Below are 8955 nucleotides of genomic sequence, written 5' to 3'. Positions count from 1 at the left end.
AGAGAGAGAGAGAGAGAGAGAGAGAGAGAGAGAGAGAGAGTTGACCTTTTTGGCTAGCTTGGAAGAGTACCCCCAAAAGTGGTGTTACAATTTAACAGAATTGACATGATTTCCTTAGTGCTAAAAATATGATGCATACCCCCTCTCTCCATCTCATACCTGCTTGGAAGAAGCATTTCTAATTTTTCCTAGTATATTAGGAATAGAGTTTATATTAGGAGTAGCTGTACAATTATAATTCATTATAAAATTTAATATTTCAATTAAAACCTAAGTTTTTATAAATACACCAGTACTCTTACTTCATGCATTCCTTGAATTCACTTGCAATTATCTAAAACTTCTAGCTTAATATTTGAAATTCTTGTATGAGCCTAGAAAGTTTCGATTTGTGATTCTAAATGCAGAGCAAATATTTAATTCTTGATCTAAGAGTGAGAGGTTAGTTCAGTAATAAGACTTGCTAATCCCACTTTAAAATGTCATGGCATTCACAAATTATTCCTAAATTCTTCAAAGATATGGGATTTATAATGAGTTTAGTTATTCTATTGTGTATTCCAGGATTGTGGTATCTCTCTTCCTGTTGCATTTTTTCTTGGCAATCTTGCCTCTTTTTTTTCCTTACATGAATTTTAATATTTCTCTTATTCAGAGGTACTATTTTTTTCTAGTAGTAAATATATTTTATTTTAGAAAACTTAAATAGATATACATATATTATTAGGGAAAATTGTTCCTTTGAATGAGACAAATATGTATGTACCTACACTGCACAGTTTTATGGGAAAAATGTAATTTTACAAAAACTATTCCAGTGTTTATGTATTTGTAAAACTATGAGTATCCTATGCCAGTAGGTTAAGGTTATTAACCTATAGAAAGAGAATATCGACTCTAATAAAGATTGCTTCATTATTTGAAATAAAGCAGATAGATTTTTAATAGAATTGTGACTAGTTATTTTTCCAAATGGAATCGTTTTGTATAACTGTTTATTTTCTAGAAAGAAAGGTTTTAGGTGAAGCATAGAGGCTTTTCTTACTAAAATCTTGTAGGCGTGTCATCAGTCTTTTGGTTGGAAAAGGAACCTGCTTTATTAGGAGGAAGACAAAGAAAGATAAGAAAGCTTATCTCTGAATAGAAGAGAGCTTCTAAATAGAGCAAAAAGTTTTAAATTTATTCAGGAAAAAAAAAACTAGGTAAACAATAATGATCCAGTTAGTAAGTTCAAGCTTAGCTTTCTTAGCTTTGCTTCTGAGAGCTAAGAGTGATTATTCTCTTTGTAAAAAGTCAAGCAAATAAGAAACCAGGAACAAGTGGATGGCTATCACTGTGAGTAGAATGACTGTCAGAAACCCTGAATCAGTGTTCAGCTGGATGTACAAAAAATGATGTTTTTGCAGCAGTTGTGAAAGTATGTTTGGATGAAGTTGATCCTATTTACAATTATATCTCCAGAAATATGTCCACAGTGAAATCTTAGTCAAAAATAAAAGTGCCATAAAGCTAACTTTATTAGTTATTAATATTGATTATTTTAACAAATACATATACCTTTTTTCATTAAACTTTATTTTACCCTTTAAAAATTTGATTTCTGGATGGCAACAGAATGTCATCCAGGTATTATTTTTATGTGAATCAGTGTATTCAGCAGCGGTAATGAATTGTCTGCCCTTTTCTTGAAGCTATGCTGTAGAGACCTGTTAAGCATGTTCAATTATATATTGCCTTTTATCCAATATTTTATTTGTTAGTCAAATGTCCATTTTGACTTTCAGGACATACTTCCTTTACGTTGGTTGAGAGTGTGAACTAAGAATATAATAATTTGCTGCCAAACTTTTTCTCTGATCTGTTCTTTTGTATTTTTAGTTGAAATCTGTGTTAATGTTTGTCTCATAAAGTGGGACGATTGTCCAGAGAAGAATTTAACACATACATTCAGAATGAGGAAATATACTGAAAAGGTAGCACAATAATACAATGTTATTTACACATTTCAACAACTGAGTTTTAAAAATTATTTCATGTAAACTTCTTTTAGGTCACATTTAAAACCTAATTTTGGAGATATTAGTTGTTTTAAGAGTCCTGATAAGAAATTTTGTGCTTTAAGAAAAAATGTCTTAGTCTGAAAACTGATTAATTTATAAAACCTGTCTTATAAAACCTGATTTATTTTATACTTTTTTATACCAAGCATTACCATTATGAAGCTCTCCTTCTAATTGAGATTAATGTTTCTGAGCAAAGAAGTGGTTTGGAGGGCTGCATTCATTTTGAGTGCTGTTATAATCAATTTTAGATACAGCATTCCACAATGGATCAGTTTGCATCCAAACCTGCCTTATTATGTAGAATTAACTTGTTGGTGATTGATAGTAATACTTCTCCATCTTGAAAAGTCATTTGTTTTCAAACAAGTGTGATGGCTTGTATGAGTTACAAAATATTGCTTCTCATAATTAAAACATCCTTTTGAGGACCTAATTTGAACTTTTTGTAAGAATTATATGAAGCATGTGGAAACAATTCATTAATGTATTTTCAACTAAAATAGCCTTTTCCCCTAAATACAGTTTGCCTCAAGGTATAGTTTCTTGCCCATCATAGGGATTTTATAACTTTTTGAGTCATAAATGGTAATTATAATGCATCTAGATTATTTCCTTTTTTGTTTACTTCAACATTCTGGTGAATGTGTCAAAGATTTCTTAGAATATAATTGTACATCTTGTTCATGTGTTAACTTTATTTCATTAGATAGTAGGCATAATCCTGGAAATGAAAGGTAATGCATATAGAAATATGGGGAATATTTTTGTACCTACTGTGATGTTTGCATTCGTTTCTTATTTGTATCCAGTCAGAGTCAGCTTAATTAGTTCATTTCTTCTGAAAGATCACATTAAGATTTTCTTGGTCTTTGATCCATATTGCATTCTTTATTGTAGTTTCAATATATTATACTTATAGTTTCTATAAAATAAAATATTAAAGGCATAGAAAATAAGATGATTATAGATATTCTATATTGTGTATAGGATTTCTAAAGAAAGATATAACTGCTTTATAATGCATGTAAAGTTCACACAATGATATCATTCTTTAGTTTCTGGCAAAAAAAGACTTGGTAGAAACTATGTTCCTTGTTATATTTTAATTTTCTTCTCTGTAATGATAGATTATTGGCATTAGGTTGGTGTTTTTCACATTTAAAACATTCATTTAATACAGTTTTAAATGCTCAAATAACGCATTTGAAATACCGTTTCTTAAGTGTTATCTTAGACCATGATGATATAAACTATCAAAATGTAGAAACGTGCGTCAAGCTAAATAGGTGTGTCACCTAAACTACAATAGGAACCATTCATTTGAAGGAATTTTAATAACTATTTCCATAGTTTTGATTAAATAACAGGTGATCAGATTGTTACATCAGCTACATAGAATTTGTTAAAGATAGTGATCTACTCAAACCTGTGCCTTTCTACTTCATCACTTGCAAATTCATGTCAGTGTCATAGAACATACGTGTAAGTTATATGTGTACATGTTTGAAACAGTTTCAGATGATGATCACGATGATGTTGATTGTGGTGGTGATGGTGGTGGTGGTTGTGGAAAACTTACTGCTCCAATGATACCTTCATAGAATCTTAGAGGAGCTAGGGATGGGGTAGCGCTGACTTTTCGAGTAAGTTTGTGATAGGTGGCAGTCTTAACTGAGTTCCAAGATTTCCTTCAGATAATAGGTAGTCCAAATATGTCTAGAAACAAGTAGGGAGTAATGTAACCAAACTGTGGTTACATTCTTTCTTGTAAATGTAACAGTTGATCATCCTAATATAGATGTGGCATTTGTCCTGTTTCACTCTTTGTCATTTGCCTCATATTCATAGCCCTTTAGTGTACACTGGAACAGATAATACCTTTTGAAAATTAAATGTTTCAAGAAATCATGCTGCATATAATCACACTTATATTCAGTAGTATAAGTTATATAATTTATAGAATTCTATGAAAGTCATTATGGACTACCAATTTGTTGAAAAGGCATTTGTGAATATTGTGGAATGGTTTTGCTTCTACTACAGTAGTTGGTGAGGGAAGAGGGTGATGTGATTTGGTTGCCTTGAGATGGGGTCATACTATTTCATAATAACTAGCTATTTTATAACGGGTTCACTGAGTCTCTGCCTTAAAACCAAAAACAGAGAGGAGGGAAGGAAGAAAGAAAAAACAGAGAGAGTAAGGCAAAGAAGGAAGAAGGGAATGGGAGATGGGTGAGAGAGGAAGAGGAGAAGATATGAGAATATTTATAAGTAGTGATGTTCCTTTTAATGTTTTCAGTGTGTTTGAGGGGGGAAAAAGTGAAATCTAAAGGGCAAATTTTGTCTTTTAAGTTAATTGGGTAAGTACAGAAGAAAATTACTTAGAATTTTTTTCCCTTTTAAGTACATGCATTTTAGATTCTTGCTTAAAAAATAGAACACTTGTTTTTAAAAGTAATCCAAGAAATTTCAAATATTGTATATATTTCTTTATTTTGATGGAAGAAAAGAAATGCCTTAACACTTGATTTTGTAGGCATGCTTTCTTTGTATGTGGGACTGATCATGAGTTATAATTTTCTTTATAGAGACTTAAAAAAAAAATCTCAAAGTGATTTTTTACAAAGATTATTTAGGAGATAACTTACAAAGGGCACTTAATTTGATGGACAAAAAGGCTCTTAATCTATGTATTTCAGTCATTTTGTCAGTTCTTCAATTATTAGGGAGACTTACCAGACTTTTTGTGATAATTCCTCTTCAGATGACTGTAATTTAGAAAGAAACAGCATCTTGGTAAGGACTGCCTTTCCTCAGTCAGGTGTTGAAGCAGTTCTGAATGTGGTGAATATCCGTATGAATGTAGTGCAGCACCTCTGGGTGGTAGGATGGCGTGGCGTGACTTTTTCGTCTCCCTCTAAAAAGAAAGAAAAGCTACTTTTTCATTAGAATAAATGACTTCATCTTGAGTTAATCTCGACTAATATTTTGTGATCAGAACTGTTGGCCTCCTCTCAGCTTGAGGAGTGTCTTTTTGATAACAGGGGCGTTTCCAAAGAAGTCCTCATTCCAGACCGACTCCAGCATCTCTATTGTGTCCAGCCTTTGGCTCCTATACTGGCAAGGTATCTTAGGAGAGTTAATGTACTTGGACTGCACATTGGAAGGTATGTTATGCAGAGAATGATAAGACAGGATTGAATTATTTTGATTTAATTTACAACAAGAAATGCGTGAAGATTTTAGTGGGTTTGCATGAGGAACATGCAAATATGCTAATGTTGGAATATGTTAATTATAAAGTGAACTTATTGAAAAGTGTATCTATTGTTTATTTTCAGTCTACCAGATGCTCTGTTAAAGTGAAACACCTATGGTAATACTTTTATTAGAGAATTTGGGATTTGACAATGTGTAAGTAGAAAAAATTGGCAAGAGACTCTTAAAAAAAAAAAAAAACTGGCCTGGGGCTTTTTATTTAAAATCATTATGAAAACCAGGAGAATAAAGCTATAAATTTATTTCTTTCAGAATTTCTAATAACTTTCAGCTAAAGAAAGCTATCAGTCCTAAGGCTTTTAAAGAGAAATAAATCTGCAACTTTTTTTTCTCTTAGGAACAACAACAAAAAAGTCATCTTCAATGGTGTTATTGCATTTTTATATTTATAAGCAAAAATAAAATGAATATTTAAAAATGGTAATTTTCACATTAGTTTTTGTAATGATGAGGATAATAAATGTAGATTACAATACTACAAATGATAACAATCCAGTAATTTAAATAAATATTATAGATAGGTGACTCACTATAATACTGAGGAATAATGTAAACAACCTTATTTTTTCTATATTGTCACAACAAAAATAAGGCATTCTTTCAAGGAGATTGCTAAATTGTGTTATAGTATCAATAACAGTTGGAGAATAACTTGACACAATAAAAACAACTGAAATGTTAATCCTCATCGTGTTAGCTAGTACTTTAAAGAAATACTCCAAATGAATTAGAAAAGCTTTTGAAAATAATCATATCTTCTAACAGAAAGAGAGTATATTTGTTGCCCTGCAAAACTATCAATGAACTGAGGTTCAGAAAAGGGTGAAGGCTGCAGAGAACTTTTGCGGAATGTTATCCTTAAAAAATTAGAACAGAGCAGACATTTTTCCATCCAGAATATATTTGTAAGTTGATATTTGTATTTTCAACTTGTTTTTCTCCCTTGGATGTGCTAGAATATTTAGCATTTAAAATGAATTTTAATTTAAACAAAAATTTAAACTGTTTTATTAAGGTAAAGTATGCCTGTTGAACCAGAGATAAATCCTCAACTTCATGCTTCCTTGTAACTCTCTCTTGCCAGGTATGAATTAATGCCCTATCATGTTTTCTGTGATTGAAAAATTAAGTAAAACAAAATTCTTCTTAAATGTCCATTTTTTTTCCTAGCATATGAATCTCTGAATGAAAAGACTATGGCATTATAAAAATTTTATAAACACTGTTTGTATAAGTTGATTTGCCAACAGAGATTTTTGTAAGTTGTTACTAATCTTAAAAATTACATGTGTGTTGTGCACTTTGAATTAATACTTTATTAAAGATGAAATACTTTTTAAATGTTTTCTACTCCATGTTTTTATCATTATGTAATTTTCTATAGTATTTTTTTATATATGGTAGTAGATTGCAGAGTATTTGCATAATGTTGTAACTTAAAGGAAATAAATCAATGTAAAAGATTAATTAAAAATTTGTTCCTGCCAATGGGCAGAATCATAGCCTTTGGGAATGAGTCCCCTGTGTTTCTCCTTTTATAGCAAAGCAACAAAATTTCTTTTTCTTTTTTCTCCAAAAAAAAAAAAAAATTTTTAATATAAGTATTGGAGCTACAATACCTTTTAGTTGAAAACGTAAACAGAAAAGAGCTAATTTTATATATTTACAAATGCAAATGTTATTTTATTAAAGTACATCTTTAATAATATTGATATGTATTGTTTATCACAATGTATATAAGTAAACTTAGTAATTTAAATTATTTATACTTACGGCTTTTATCTGTTACCTGTTTCCACTACTTGGGAATTTAAAAAAATTTCTTTATATAGATTATATGCTCCAGAGTTCATAATTTAGGAATTAAGAAATATTAGTAATCAAAACATACAGAAATTTAAACCTGTGTTTTTAAGGAAGCCTAAAAAAAATGATCAGGTAGATATAGTGTTCTAAAAATCATAAAACCACCTTAATTTAATGAATACTACTTTTTACATAATTTATATTCTTGGAAAATATCTAGACATGCATAAAACCTACACAGAGAGTCAAAAAGTTATTTATTACAAATATGAAAGATAAATGATGTATTTATATTGCTTTCTTGAAGTCATAGCATGAATTTGTAAAATGTTAAATTTTGAGGTACATCCATTCTTGGTATTCTGGTTTAAAATAATTGTAATTAGATTAATAATCTTGCATAAGTATAATGTGAGCCAACTGGGTCAACTCTTAGTTTAGGCTGGATAGAAATCTGATCTTTTTCTTTAAGTTTTATGTAAAATCTGCACCTTTAAATAAAACAGTTCAATTCCACTTGCAGGTGTTTGCTCTGTTGTGATAAACACACCATCCAAAAGAGAGGGCTGAGTGCTTATTTTTTGAGGGGCCATCAGGTTAACTGTCCTCACATCATCTGATGAAAGTATTGTACTTTAGCTGGGAATTTGAACATACCAGGTTTGGTGGATTTACATTTAGCTATCAGCAAAAGGTAATTCAAATGGCTCAAATCATTAATGTATCACAGGTTTCATTTAAATATGATGTAAGGTTTGTGGATTGATTGTGTAATTACCACTTGAGCTTTGAAAAGGCTATGTAATTCACTTTGAAGATTTTAAATGTTGAGGAAAGCAAAGTGTAAATAGTTCTCAGTCTTGGAGAAAAGATTATTAATGTAAGCCTTTAGGGATTTTCTTATTATTTTATTTTTATCTGTATGAAAACCACACATTCCAGGTTTTAGATCCCTTAAACTTAATTGTAGAAGATAACTATTTGATTTAGGAATAGATGTAAATTATTAATGCACATCATGCTTTGTATTTTCCAAAGGGAAGTCTCTCAAGCCTTTCTAGGTGAGGTTCTGGTTCTTTTGGGATAAAGAATCATTGATATAAATAGCTAATTTTGGTGGAAGAGTGTTACATAGTTTTTAAGTCCTAGTTATTACTTTTAAAAGAATAGCCAATCAGAAGTACGAAGCTTTGTGGATAAGCTAGCTGCCACTCTTTGATGGAGGATTATACATCCTCCCCTAAGTCTATGATCCCAGAATCTATTACACAGTAGTTTTATCAAGTAGCATTAGGCTAGTTGGCCTTCATTTCATTTCCTGTAAATAGTTAAGTTGATTCATTTCACAAATCTAAATGTTTATGTACCATTTTAGTCTAAATGTATATTTTAAGCATTAATGGATTTGACTACTAAAATCCAGAAGTTAATATTATGATTCAAGACAATGAAGCCAGAAAAGTTTTGAAGGGTGCTTTTCCTGTTATGTCAGATAGCCAGTGAATTGATTACCACGGGGTACTTGGTCATCTAAGTTGCTTACCTGCTCAGTAAAGACTGCAGTCTGTGACCTGAAGGAAGCCCTTTGCGAGCTGTACGCCTTGTTGGTAATATTGAAAGCAACTTGTATGAGAAAGAAAATTGTGACATTCAAAAATAAATATATAGGAGAGTTTAGTTAATTTTCTCAGAATGCATATGTAAAATAGTGAGCATATTATAGTGTGTTTTGATTATGGATTTTAAAAAATCATGAAAGGACATTATGTTATGTGAGTATATTCCCACTGGGAATGACCAATTTCTT

The 8955-nt window shown here is 30.7% G+C and overlaps 1 protein-coding gene across 5 annotated transcripts in view; it reads left to right on the top strand.

Moving 5' to 3' along the window:
• Positions 1–8955, top strand: part of Tenm3 (teneurin transmembrane protein 3) — a 2471519-nt gene that overhangs the window by 1875311 nt on the left and 587253 nt on the right. The gene's annotated exons all lie outside the window — the stretch shown is intronic.

Source organism: Marmota marmota, unplaced genomic scaffold (genome assembly GCF_001458135.2).
Source record: "Marmota marmota marmota unplaced genomic scaffold, marMar, whole genome shotgun sequence".
Classification (NCBI taxonomy): domain Eukaryota; kingdom Metazoa; phylum Chordata; class Mammalia; order Rodentia; family Sciuridae; genus Marmota; species Marmota marmota.
Note: the sequence above shows the minus strand (reverse complement) of the source record. Positions and strands in the feature narration are given on the sequence as shown.